Below are 12,767 nucleotides of genomic sequence, written 5' to 3'. Positions count from 1 at the left end.
AGGCTCTCTGCTCAGCAGGGAGCCTGCTTCCCTTCCCCTCTCTCTGCCTGCCTCTCTGCCTACTTGTGATCTCTCCGTCAAATAAATAAAATCTTAAAAAAAAAAAACAGGCAAGGCAAAGTATTAGAAATGATATGAAGAAATCAGAACCTTCATATACTGCTGATGGGACTGTAACATGGTACAGCTGCTTTGGAAAACAATCTGGCAGTTCCTCAAAATGGGAAACATAAAATTACCCTATGACCCAGCAATTGTAGTCTTAGGTATATACCTAAGGAGAGCTGACTGAAAAACTCAGCATTAGCAAGACACTGAAAGGTCTGGAAGCCAGGCTAAAGAATTTGTATTATCCTGAATGAACAGGGAGGTCAGGAAGCTTCTGAGCATGGGAATAACATAATCAGATCTGCGTTTTGTACGTGCAAATTTTAAGCAGAGTCGTTACTTCTGTACAAAGGTGAAACAGCAATAAAATGCCTTAAACGTATAACAATACCCCACAGGTAAGAATGAGATTCAAAGAAGAACCAAGTATTAAATACAAGATGTGGATTTTTACTATTGTAAAAATAGTAATACTATTGTGGATAGTAAAAATATAAAAATACTATTGTGGATTTTTACTATTATACACAACGCACCGACTGACACGCACACATGCACAGATGTCCTGTCCCTAACACTAAAAATGATTTCTATTGCCAGAACCCTGCAGGGAGTGCAAGGGCGACGGCGACGAAAATCACGACGACCGCTACCAGGAAACTCTTTTCCGCAGTCGTCCTGGCAGGGTCTCCCTCACACTGTGGTAACTCAGCACCACCCGCAAGGCGCCCAGTTCCACCTCTTGGAGGGGACCCCCAGCTCCTTACAAACAGGCTCTTACGAACGCTCAACGCGGACGGCAGGGCAAGGTCACAGCTAGCTGCTACCCACCGCCCCACAAACCCCGGGAGGGAGGGACGGAGGAAGCACCTCGCAGCAACCCAAGGCGCGGAGCCCACCAAGGGCGCCCGACACCAAGCATACAGCGGGAAGGTCGCGACCGAGCGAAGGCGCGAGCCGCCGGGAGGTGACCCCTGAGGGCATTCCCCGGGCAGCAGCCCACAGGAAGCGCAAACGCAGCCCCCACACTGCGGGAACAAACATTTCCAAAAGTAAAAGAGACCGGGACGCTTGGAGCGACGCGGAATCTAACCTGTCAGGCTTCTGAGCAGCGTAGAGCGGAACGCAGGCGCCCTCCTTCCGGAGGCCGTAGAGTGGGCGGGAAAAGCCAGCCAGCCCGCAGGCCGGCAAAGAGCAGTCGAGACTTCCGGTGCGGCATCCTCGCAGGTGTAGAGCGTCAGGTCGCGCCGGTCTAGCCGAGCTCCGGACAGTGGTCCGCCAAACCAGAGTCCCAGGCCCGGATTCCCAGGTGGAGATGGGGGGAGGGGGTGTGGCTTCAGCTTCCCAGACGCTCCCACTCGCACCCGCACCTCAGAGCCTCTCTTTCCGCTTTCAGCGGCTCGTTAGCCCCCTCGTACATTCAGTCCAGCTGCGCTAGTGGAGGAAATTTAAACCACCGGTTTATGTGGCTCCTGCAGGGGTCTGGCGCTTTGGCCAGACCTCCAAGGACATGAAACCACCGACCATCGGGATCCCGCTCTGGCTCGAAAGTCCATCTTGTCCCATTCGGTTGAGAAATTTGGCAACATTAAATTTCCTTTTGTTCACCAAATTTTTATTCAATGCCTACTGTGCTCCAGGGAATGCAAGGGGGTAAGAAAAAACAATGTAACCCAAGTTAAGTAATTAAAATGAGGGGCGCCTGGGTGGCTCAGTGGGTTGAGCCTCTGCTTTCCGCTCAGGTCATGATCCCAGGCTCCTGGAATCAAGCCCCGCATTGGGCTCTCTGCTCAGCGGGGAGCCTGCTCCCCCCCCCCCCGCCCCTCGCTCTGCCTATTTGTGATCTCTGTCAAATAAATAAAATTTTAAAAAAATTTTAAAGTAATAAAATGTGCATATGATGGAAAAATTTTAACCTGAGACTTGTGATGTCTTCAAAGGAACCACTGATGCACGTGTGGCCTGGAGCGCCCGCTAGGGGTTTTGAGTAAGGAAGTGACTGGTTTCTGAATCCCGTGCCCTCATTTTCCTTCTTTCTCTCAGTCCCTGCCCCTCCCAAAGCCGAAGCCAAAGCAAAGGCTTTGAAGGCCAAGAAAGCGGTGCTGAAAGGCGTCCACAGTCACAAAAAAAAGAAGATCCGCACATCACCTACATTCCGACGACCCAAGACTCTGCGTCTCCGAAGGCAGCCCAAATACCCTGGAAAGAGCGCCCCCAGGAGAAACAAGCTTGATCACTTATGCCATCATCAAGTTCCCCCTGACTACTGAGTCAGCCATGAAGAAAATAGAAGACAACAACACACTTGTGTTCATTGTGGATGTCAAGGCCAACAAGCACCAGATCAAACAGGCGGTGAAGAAGCTCTATGACATTGATGTAGCCAAGGTCAACACCTTAATCAGGCCTGATGGAGAGAAGAAGGCATACGTTCGGCTGGCCCCTGACTATGATGCTTTGGATGTTGCCAACAAAATTGGGATCATCTAAACTGAGTCCAGCTGGCTAAATCTAAATACAGTTTTTCATGATAAAAATAATAATAATAATAATAAAATTAAAAAAAATAAAGTAATAAAATGAATAATAACAGAATTTATCTGGCACATTTGTTATGAGGATGTAAAGTGCTTAGGTAGGTAGGGTCTGGCACCTTGTAAGTCATCAATGAACGTTAGCTATCCTTATTTTCATTTTGATCATAACACTGCAGTCATTGATTTAGGAAGGATATTAGAGTTCAAGGTCAGTGGCCAAGAAAGAATTCTTGAGCGGTCTTTAGTGCAAAAGGCTGGTTTTATTAAAGTTCAGGGAGAGAACCTGTGCGCAGAAACCTGCAATGGGGTTGTTACGAGGTGGTAATTATATACCTTCAAGTTGGGAAGGAGTTAGGGTTAGCATAAGTCTCTAAGGAATTCTGGAAACAAGATTTCCAGAAGATTGAGGGGGTTACTTATTGTTGGGAAAAGGTCATTTAAAAGATCTTATAAAACCTTAGTCATGAGAGCCTCCAGAGGTGTATCCGTGGGTCATATGCTTGGGGGATGATTGCTAACATGTATCTTGGGGAGTAAAGATAAAGGAGGTTTCCAAAGGAATTTCTATATGTTATAGAAGACCTACGGGGTCCTGGGGGTTAGGCTAAGATTGCATTTTGCCCTTAGCAAAGTGTCAACATCGAGGCAGTTGAGTCCCTAGAGGAATGTCACTCTGCCTGTTTTGTCATCGATGGGCAGCAAGCAGTAAGGAAATTTTTCTTCTCCCTTTGTTTCCCACGTCATCATCACCACTATTGCTATCATTATTTACTTTTTTAATGTCAAATTTGAATTCCAAGTACCTTTCCTCCAAAAAGTAGAGTCTCAGTATTGGTGGGTAATCTAAATTTGGTATGTTCCATTACCAGACTAGTCAAGTTTAATGTCATTTCAAACCTGAAGTTCCCTGTGTTTCTGAAGGTCTTGTGGGGATATCTAATAAGTTTCCTTATTTTTTGATAGAGCTGATATGAAGATTAAATGAGATTAGATAGCACTGATGATGTTGTAAGTGCTCAAAAATATTGGTTATTACTTTTAAGTTGGTTATTACTTTTAAGTCCACTTGAGACAGGGATTCTACTTCTCACTGCCACAAGTATCCTATCTGATACTTTCTCTCTCCCCTATATATTTAAGGACAGGATCTGTTTTACTGCCTCTTAACTTCCAAGGAGCCAGGGCAGGGGTAGGAGGTAGAGAGATGAGGAGGGGTTGACTATAGTCCTGTCAATGAGGGGTAATAGTGGTGAAAAAGTGGTGAAATGATTACTTTGAGAAATTCACTCAACAGCAACAGGGTCAAATCCACCAAATCTAGGGGCGCCTGGGTGGCGCAGTAGGCTAAGCCTCTGCCTTCAGCTCAGGTCATGGTCTCAGGGTCCTGGGATCGAGCCCTGCATTGGGCTCTCTGCTCAGCAGGGAGCCTGCTTACCCCCCTCTCTCTGCCTGCCTCTCTGCCTACTTGTGCTCTCTCTCTCTCTCTCTCTCAAATAAATAAATAAAATCTTAAAAAGAAAATCCAGCATATCTAGCCTATTTCAGCTGCTGCCTAGAACTACCAAATCAGAATAGAGTTACTACATATGGTAGTTGTTCATGTACATGGAAGAATCATTTTATGCATAGTAAGATTCTACTACTTTACTAAATTGTTTTATTGTTTGGAGTTGATTCTTTTAGATTTTCTATAACTATCATGTCATTGAGATAAACTTTTACCTTAATCCTTTCCAAATTTTATAACTCCAATTTCTCATATCTAATTGTATTGACTAGTTATTTCCAATAAAAATATTTAATAATAGTGAAGACAGTAGGCTTCTTTGTCTTATTTTACTTTTAATGGGCTTTCTCCAGAATGTTCCCATTAAGTATGCTGCTGGGGGGCACCTGGGTGGCTTAGTTGGTTGAGCGTCTGCCTTTGGCTCAGGTAATGATCCCAGAGTCCTAGGATCAAGCCCTGAGTCAGGCTCCCTGCTCATGTTCCTTCTCTGTCTCTCTCTGTCAAATAAATAAATAAAATCTTTAAAATATAAAATAAATTTTTTTAAAAAGTATGCTGCTGTTTTGGGACACTGGGGTAAATCTTTTATCATGTTAAGGAAGTATCCAGCTATTAAGAGAACAGGCAAAATTTTGACACAAACCATTGAGCATCCCACTACATCTTGTCATAAAAGTAAGTGTAAACTAGACAATATTTGTCTCAAAGCCACTAATAAAATTAACATTGGCTAAGTTGGAATCAATGTCCTTTCTTTCCTAATCTTACATAATATCATCATGAAATTGAATCCTGACTAGGTTATTTACACGTAATTCCCCTGTGACATTCTGATCTTTAACCCTGGAAAAGTTCTTTGTTATCTTTTACAGAGCGTCATCTTTACTCCAAAGTCTATGCTAGCTCTTCACTTTTGTTACAGAAAATTGCATGGATCTATTATAGCTGGTTATAAAAGTTATGTGTGTTCAAATATGCTGGTTGTAGAAAACAGGAACATTTTTACAATGATAAAAAGATTAAGTCATCAAGAGATATAACAATCCTAAATTTGCATGCACTTACAGCAAGAGGTTTGATACCTGTGAAACAAAAAGTAAACAGTGAATTAGAAAAACCAACAATTAAAAAAAAAAGAAAAAGAAAAATCAACAATTATAGTGGGTTATTTTAACCTTCATCTCTCAGGAATGAATAAAACAACTAGGCAAATAAAACAGTAAGTGTATAGAAGACTGGAGAACATTATCAACCAACTCGACCTATTGATATTTATAGAACACTTTGTAAAAAGCAAAATGTATCTTTAAGTGCATAGAATATTCACTTTTATGCTGGTTCATAAAACAAATCTCAATAAATTTAAATAGATTAAAATCATGCGATATGTTATATGGCTATTGTACAATTATGTAATATAACAATTATATTAGAATAACAAATTACATTTATAATATATAGAACATATAATTGAATTAGAAATTACTAACAGCAAAATATCAGGGAAAACTCCAAATATTTTGAAATTAAACAACACATTCTTAAATAGCCTATATGTCAAAGAAGAAGTCATAATGAAGCTGATAAATATCTAAAACTGAATACAAATAAAAATGCATATAAAAGTGTAGAACACAGAGCAAGTGGTACTTAGAAGGAAAAATTATTGCTTTGTATGTTTATATTAGAAAAAAAGGAAAATCTAAATTATTTAAGCTTCCACTTTAAGAAATTAAGGGAAAAGAAGAGTAGTAATGAATGAAATAAAGATACTTCCGGAAATGAATTGAATAGAAAACGTGCTTCTTTTAAGAGATAAATTAGTTAACATTTAGCTAAAGATCTGATCAATCAAGAAAAGAAGTGGGGACACAAATTAACCAATATCAGGAATGAGAGAAAAGAAATCAGTGCAGATCCTGTAGATATTAGTAAAAAAGAAAGAATTCTGCTGCTAGTAATAGCTGAGTACATCCTTGGAGCAACCCTCCTACAGGTAAAAACTGCAAACTCTGGGCCAAGTAGAAAAAATAACTACTTGAAGATAATGGGAGAACAGCACAAGAAAGTATATATTGCAGAAGAGTTAATGCTTTTGTAAAAAAAAAAAAAAAGAAAGAAAGAAAGAAAAGGAAGGAAGGAAGAAATGGGACACGTGAGTTTCCCATTTGTATGGCTTTTTGCTTGAGGGCAAACCCCAGTTCTTCCTTTATTTTATTTTGTTTTGTTTTTTATTAAGTTCAATTAGCCAACATATAGGACATCATTAGTTTTTGACGTAGTGTTTAATAATTCATTAGTTGTGTGTAACACCCAGTGCTCATCAGATCATGTGCCCTCCTTAATGCCCATCACCCCATCCCCATCTCCCTTCTGCAACCCACAATTTGTTTCCTTGAGTCCATAGTCGCTCATTCTTTCTCTCCCTCCCTGATTTCTTCCCATTCAGTTTTCCCTCCCTTCCTCTATGACCCTCAGTACTATTCCTTATATTCTGCATATTAGTGAAACAATATGATAATGGCTTTCTCTGATTGACTTATTTCACTTAGCATAATCCCCTCCAGTTCCATCCATGTCATTGCAAATGGTTGGTATTCATCCCTTTTATGGCTGAATAATATTCCGTTATAGATATGAAACATATTTTCTTTTTAAGATTTTATTCATTTATTCATCAAAGAGAGAGAAAATGAGAACAAGCAGGGAGATCAGCAAGCAGAGGGAGAAACAGGTTCCTTGCTGAGCCAGGAGCCAGATGCAGGACCCTGGGATCAAGACCTGAGCTAAAGGCAGCTGCTTAACTAACTGAACCACCCAGGCATCCCTGAACCACATCTTCTTTATCCATTCACCTGTTGAAGGACATCTGGACTCCTTCCACAGTTTGGCTCTTATTGACATTGTTGCTATGAACATTGGGGTACGGGTGTCCCTTATTTTCACTAAATCTGTATTGTTGGGGTAAATACCCAGTAGTGCAATTGTTGGATCATAGGGTAGCTCTGTTTATAACATCTTGAGGAACATCCATAATGTTTTCCAGAGTGGCTGCACCAGCTTGTGTTCCCACCAATAGGGTAAGAGTGTTCCCCTTTCCCCACATCTTCACCAACACTGTTGTTTCCTGTCTTGTTAATTTTGGCCATTCTAACTGGTGCAAGGTAGTATCTCGTTATGGTTTTGCTTTGTATTTCCCTGATGGCTAGTGATGTTGAACATTTTTTCATGTGTCTGTTAGCCATTTGTATGTCTTCTGTGGAGAAATGTCTCTTCATGTCTTCTGCCCATTTCTTGACTGGATTCTCTGTTTTTTGGGTGTGGAGTTTGATAAGTTCTTTATAGATCTTGGATACCAAATCTTTATCTGTAATGTCATTTGCAAATATCTTTTCCCAGAGAATGGTCCAGTTTCATTCTGCATGTGGATGTCCAATTTTCCCAGCACCATTTGGTGAAGAAATGGTCTTTTTTCCATTGTATATTCTTTCCTGATTTGTCAACAATTAGTTGACCATAGAGTTGAGGGTTCCTTTCTGTGCTCTCTATTCTCTTCCATTGATCTCTGTGTTTGTTTTTGTGCCAGTACCAGGCTATCTTGATGATCACAACATTGTAATATAGCTTGAAGTCAGGCATTGTGATCTTCCCCGCTTTCGTTTTCTTTTTCAACATTCCCCTGGTGATTCGGGGGTCTTTCCTGTTTCCCTACGAATTTTAGGATTGTTTGTTTCAGCTCTGTGAAATATGTTGGTAGTATTTTGGTAGGGTTTTCATTGAATGTGTAGATTTCTCTGGCAGCATAGACATTTTAACAATGTTTATTCTTCTAATCCATGAGCATGGAATGTTTTTCCATCTCTTTGTGTCTTCCTCAATTTCTTTCATAAGTATTCTTTAATTTCTAGAATACAGATCCTTTACCTCTTTGGGTTGGGCTTATTCCAAGGTGTCTTATGGGTTTTGGTGCAATTGTAAATGGGATCAATTCCTTAATTTCTCTTTCTTCAGACACATTGTTAGTATATAGAAAGGCAACTGATTTCTGTGCATCTATTTTATATCCTGCCATATTGCCGAATTCCTGTATGAGTTTTAGCAATTTTGAGGTGGAGACTTTTGGGTTTCCACATAAAGTATCATGCCATCTGTGAAGAGGGAGAGTTTGAACTCTTCTTTGCCAATTTGAATGCCTTTTATTTTTGTTATCTGATTGCTGAGGCTAGGGTTTCTGGTACTATTTGAACAATAGTGGTGAGAGTGGACATCCCTGTCATGTTCCTGACCTTAGGGGGAAAGCTCTCAGTTTTTCCCCATTGAGAATGTTATTCCCTGTTGGCTTTTCATAGATGGCTTTTATGATATTGAGATACATTCCCTCCAACCCAATGCTTTGAAAACTTTTAATCAAGAATGATGCTATATTTTGTCAAAGCTTTTTCTACATCAATTGAGAGGATCATATGTTTCCTATCCTTTGTTTTATTAATGTTACCTATTATGTTGATTGATTTGTGAAGGTTGAACCATCCTTGCATCCCAGGAATAAATTCCACCTTGTTGTGGTGAATAATCTTTTTAATGTATTCTTGGATCCTATTGGTTACTATCTTGGTGAGTATTTTGATGAACCCATGTTCATCAGGGATATAGGTCTAATTTTTTTGATGGGGTCCTTGGTTTTGGGATCAAGGTAATGCTGACCTCATAGAACGAGGTTGAAAGTTTTCCTTCCATTTCTATTTTTTGAAACAGCTTAAGTAGAATAGGTGTTATTTCTTCTTTAATGTTAGATAGAATTCCCCCTGGGAAGCCAGGTGACCCTGGACTCTTGTTTTTTTGGGAGGTTTTTGATTACTGCTTGAATTTCCTTGCAGGTTATGGGTCTATTCAGATGTTCTACCTCTTCCTGTTTCAGTCTTGGTAGTTTATAAGTTTCCAGAAATGCACCCATTTCTTCCAGATTGCCTAATTTGTTGGCATACAGTTGCTCATAATATGTTCTTAAAATTGTATTTCTTTGGTGTTAGTTGTGATCTCTCCCATTTCATTCACAATTTTATTTAATTTGGGTCCTTTCTCCTTTCTTTTGAATAAGTCTGGCCAGAGATTTATTGATCTTATTAGTTCTTTCAAAGAACCGGCTTCTAGGTTTGTTGATCCGTTCAGCTGTTCCAGTTTCCATTTCACTGATTTCTGCTCTAATCTTTATTATTTCTCTTCTTTGCTGGGTTTAAGCTTTATTTGCAGTTCTTTCTCCAGGTTCTTTAGATGTATGTTTAGCTTGTGTAATTGGGATTTTTCTAATTTTTTGAGGGAGGCTTGGATTGCTATGTCCTTCCCTCTTAGGACCATCTTTGCTGTATCCCAGCGGTTTGAACTGATTTGTTTTCATTCTCATTAGTTTCAATGAATTATTTTAATTCTTCTTTAGTTTCCTAGTTGACCCATTTGTTCATTAGTAGGATGCTCTTTAACCTCCAAGTGTTTGAGTTCCTTCCAAATTTCCTCTTGTGATTGAGTTCCAGTTTCAAAGCATCGTGGTTTGAAAATACATAGGGAATAATCTTTGTCTTTTGGTATTGGTTGAGACCTGATCTGTGATGCAGTATGTGAGAAGAGAGAGATTATTAAGCAGGTTCCATGCTCAGGACAGAGACTGATGACAGGCTTGATCTCACGACCCTAAGATCATGACCTGAGCTGAAATCATGAGTCAGATGCTTAACCAACTGAGCCATCCAAGTGCCCCCATCTGTTTTGTTTCTTAAATTCTGCAGAAGAGTGAAATCATATGATATTTATCTTTTTTTGGATTTATTTCACTTAGCCTAATACAGTCTAATCCCAACAGCATCATTGCAAATGGCAAGATTTCATTCTTTTTGATGGCTCAGTAATATTTCATTACACACACACACACACACACACATACACACACACATATACATACCACACCTTCGTTATCCATTCATCAGTCGATGGATATTAGGGCTCTTTCCATAATTTGACTAATGTGAATAGTGCTGCTATAAACATTGGGATTGTATATGCCCCCTTTGAATTAGTATTTTTGTGTCCTTTGGATAAATACCTAGTAGCACAATTGCTGGATCATAAGGGAGCTCTATTTTCAACTTTTTGAGGAAGCTCCATACTGTTTTCCAGAGTGGCTGCACTAGTTTGCATTTCTACCCACAGTGTAAGACAATTCCCCTTTCTCTGCATCCTCGTCAACATCTGTTGTTTCCTCAGTTGTTAAATACAGCTGTTCTAACTGATATGAGGTGGTAGTACCTCATTGTGCTTTAGATTTGTATTTTCCTGATGTGGAGTGACGGCGAGCATTTTTTCATTTGTCTCTTAGACATTTGTATGTCTCTTTGTAACTGGATTATTTATTTTATTTATTTTTTTGATATTGAGTTTGATAAGTTCTTTACAGTCAACTTTTAGTTTTGTTGATTTTTTCCTCCGCTGTGCAGAAGATTTTATCTTGATGGAGTCCCAATAGTTCATTTTTTTCTTTTGTTTCCCTTGCCTTTAGAGATGTGTCTAGTAAGAGATTGCTACAACTGAGGTTAAAGACGTTGCTGACTACGTTCTCCTCTCAGATTTTGATGGTTTCCTGTCACACATTTATGTCTTTCAATCATTTTGGATTTATATTTTGTGTGGTGTAGGAAAGTGGTCCAGTTTCATTTTTCTGCATGTGGCTGTCCAATAGTCCCAACACCATTTGTTGAAGAGGCTGTCTTTTTTCCACTGGATTTTCTTTTCCAAAAGATTTTATTTATTTATTTCAGAGAAAGAGAAAATCTGAAGCAGAGTCCACACTGAGCACGGAGCCCAACATAGGACTCAATCTCACGACCCCGAGATTGTGACATGAGCTGAAACTAAGACTTGGAGGCTTAACTGCCTGAGCCACACATGCACCCCTTCACCAGATATTTTTTCCTGCTTTGATGAGGATTAGTTGAGCATAGAATCGAGGGTTCATTTCCAGCTTCTCTATTCTGTTCCATCGATCTATGTGTCTGTTTTTATGCCAGTACCATACTATATTGATGATACAGCTTTGTAATACAGCTTGAGGTCCGGAATTGTGATGCCACCAGCTTTGATTTTTCTTTTTCAACGTTCCTTTGGCTATTTGGGATCTTTTCTTTTTCCATACAAATTTTAGGATTATTTGCTCTAGCTCTGTGGAAAATATCAATGGGGTATTCTGATAGGGATTACATTGGATGTGTAGCTTGCTTTGGGTAGCATAGATGTTTTAACAATATTTGTTCTTCAAATTCCTAAGCATGGAATGTTTTTCATTTGTTTGTGTTTCCTCAATTTCTTGCATAAGTGTTCTATAATTTTTAGAGCACAGATCCTTTATCTCTTTGATTAGGTTTATTCCTAGGTATTTTCTGGGTTTTGGTGCAACTGTTAATGGAATTGATGGCTTGACTTCTTTCTTCTGCCTCATTGTTAGTATACAGAAATGCAACTGAACTTCTGTGCATTGATTTTATATCCTGAAAATTTGCTGAATTCCTGTATGAGTTCTAGCAATTTTGGGTGGAGTCTTTTTGGGTTTTCCATGTAAAGTATCTTATTTGTGAAGAGTGATAGTTTGACTTTTTCGCCAATTTGGATGCCTTTTATTTCTTCTTGTTCTCTAATTGCTGAGGCTAGGACTTACAGTTTTATGTTGAACAACATTGACATCCCTGTCATGTCCCTGACCTTGGGGAAAAAGCTCTGTTTTTCCCTGTTGAGGATATTTGCCATGAGTCTTTTATATATGGCTTTTATGATATTGAGATATATTCCCCCTCTCCCTACAAGGTGGATGTTGTATTTTGTCAAGTGCTCTTTCTTCAACTATTGAGAGGATCATACGGTTCCTGTCCTTTCTTATATTAATGTGGTGTATCACATTGACTAATTTGCAGGTGTTGAAACACCCTTGTAGACCAGGAATAAACCCCACATGATCATGATGAATAATTCTTTTAATGTACTGTTGTATCTAGTACTAGAATCTTGGCAAGAACTTTTGTATCCATGTTCATCAGCGATGTTGGTCTGTAATTCTCCTTTTTGCTGGGGTCTTTGTCTGGTTTGGGTCCTCAAGATAATGTTGGCCTCATAGAATGAGTTTAGAATTCTACTGGGAGGCCATCTAACCCTGGACTCTTGTTTTTTGGGAAATTTTTGATTATTGATTCAATTTCTTTGCTGGTTATGCATCTATTCAGGTTTTCTATTGCTTCCTGTTTCCATTTTGGTAGTTTATATGTTTCTAGGAATGCATCTATTTCTTCCAGAATGCCTCCTTTGTTGGCATATAATTGCTCATAATATTCTCTTATAATTATTTATATCTCTGCAGTGTTGGTTGTAATCCCTCCTCTTTCCTTCATGATTTTGTTTGAATCTTTTCTTCTTTTTCATAACTCTGGTTGGGGTTTGTCAATCTTACCAATTCTTTCAGAGAACTAGCTCCTAGTTTCGTAGATCTGTTCTGCTGATTTTTTTTTTAATTTCTATATCATTGTTTTCTGCTCTAATCTTTACTCTTTCTCTTCTCCTGCTTGATTTAGGCTTTGTTTGCT

At 39.3% G+C, this 12,767-nt stretch overlaps 1 protein-coding gene and 1 non-coding gene across 3 annotated transcripts in view; one reads left to right on the top strand and one right to left on the bottom strand.

The window, feature by feature from the left end:
* Window positions 1-1,269, bottom strand: part of LOC125080810 (cytochrome c oxidase assembly factor 1 homolog) — a 101,956-nt gene extending 100,687 nt beyond the window's left edge. The window contains exon 1 of one of the 2 annotated variants that reach the window (XM_047694917.1): window positions 1,202-1,269. The gene's annotated coding sequence lies outside the window, so the exon portion shown is untranslated. Of the gene's footprint in view, window positions 1-1,171 lie in introns of both variants that reach the window. The other variant, XM_047694918.1, reaches the window with a different exon arrangement.
* A 730-nt stretch (window positions 1,270-1,999) lies between these two features.
* Window positions 2,000-2,063, top strand: LOC125081541 (small nucleolar RNA SNORD42). Its single transcript, XR_007121738.1, has one exon. It is a non-coding gene; the product is annotated as a small nucleolar RNA SNORD42 (small nucleolar RNA).
* The last annotated feature ends 10,704 nt before the right edge of the window (window positions 2,064-12,767 follow it).

Source organism: Lutra lutra, chromosome 11, assembly GCF_902655055.1.
Source record: "Lutra lutra chromosome 11, mLutLut1.2, whole genome shotgun sequence".
Classification (NCBI taxonomy): Eukaryota; Metazoa; Chordata; class Mammalia; order Carnivora; family Mustelidae; genus Lutra; species Lutra lutra.
Note: the sequence above shows the minus strand (reverse complement) of the source record. Positions and strands in the feature narration are given on the sequence as shown.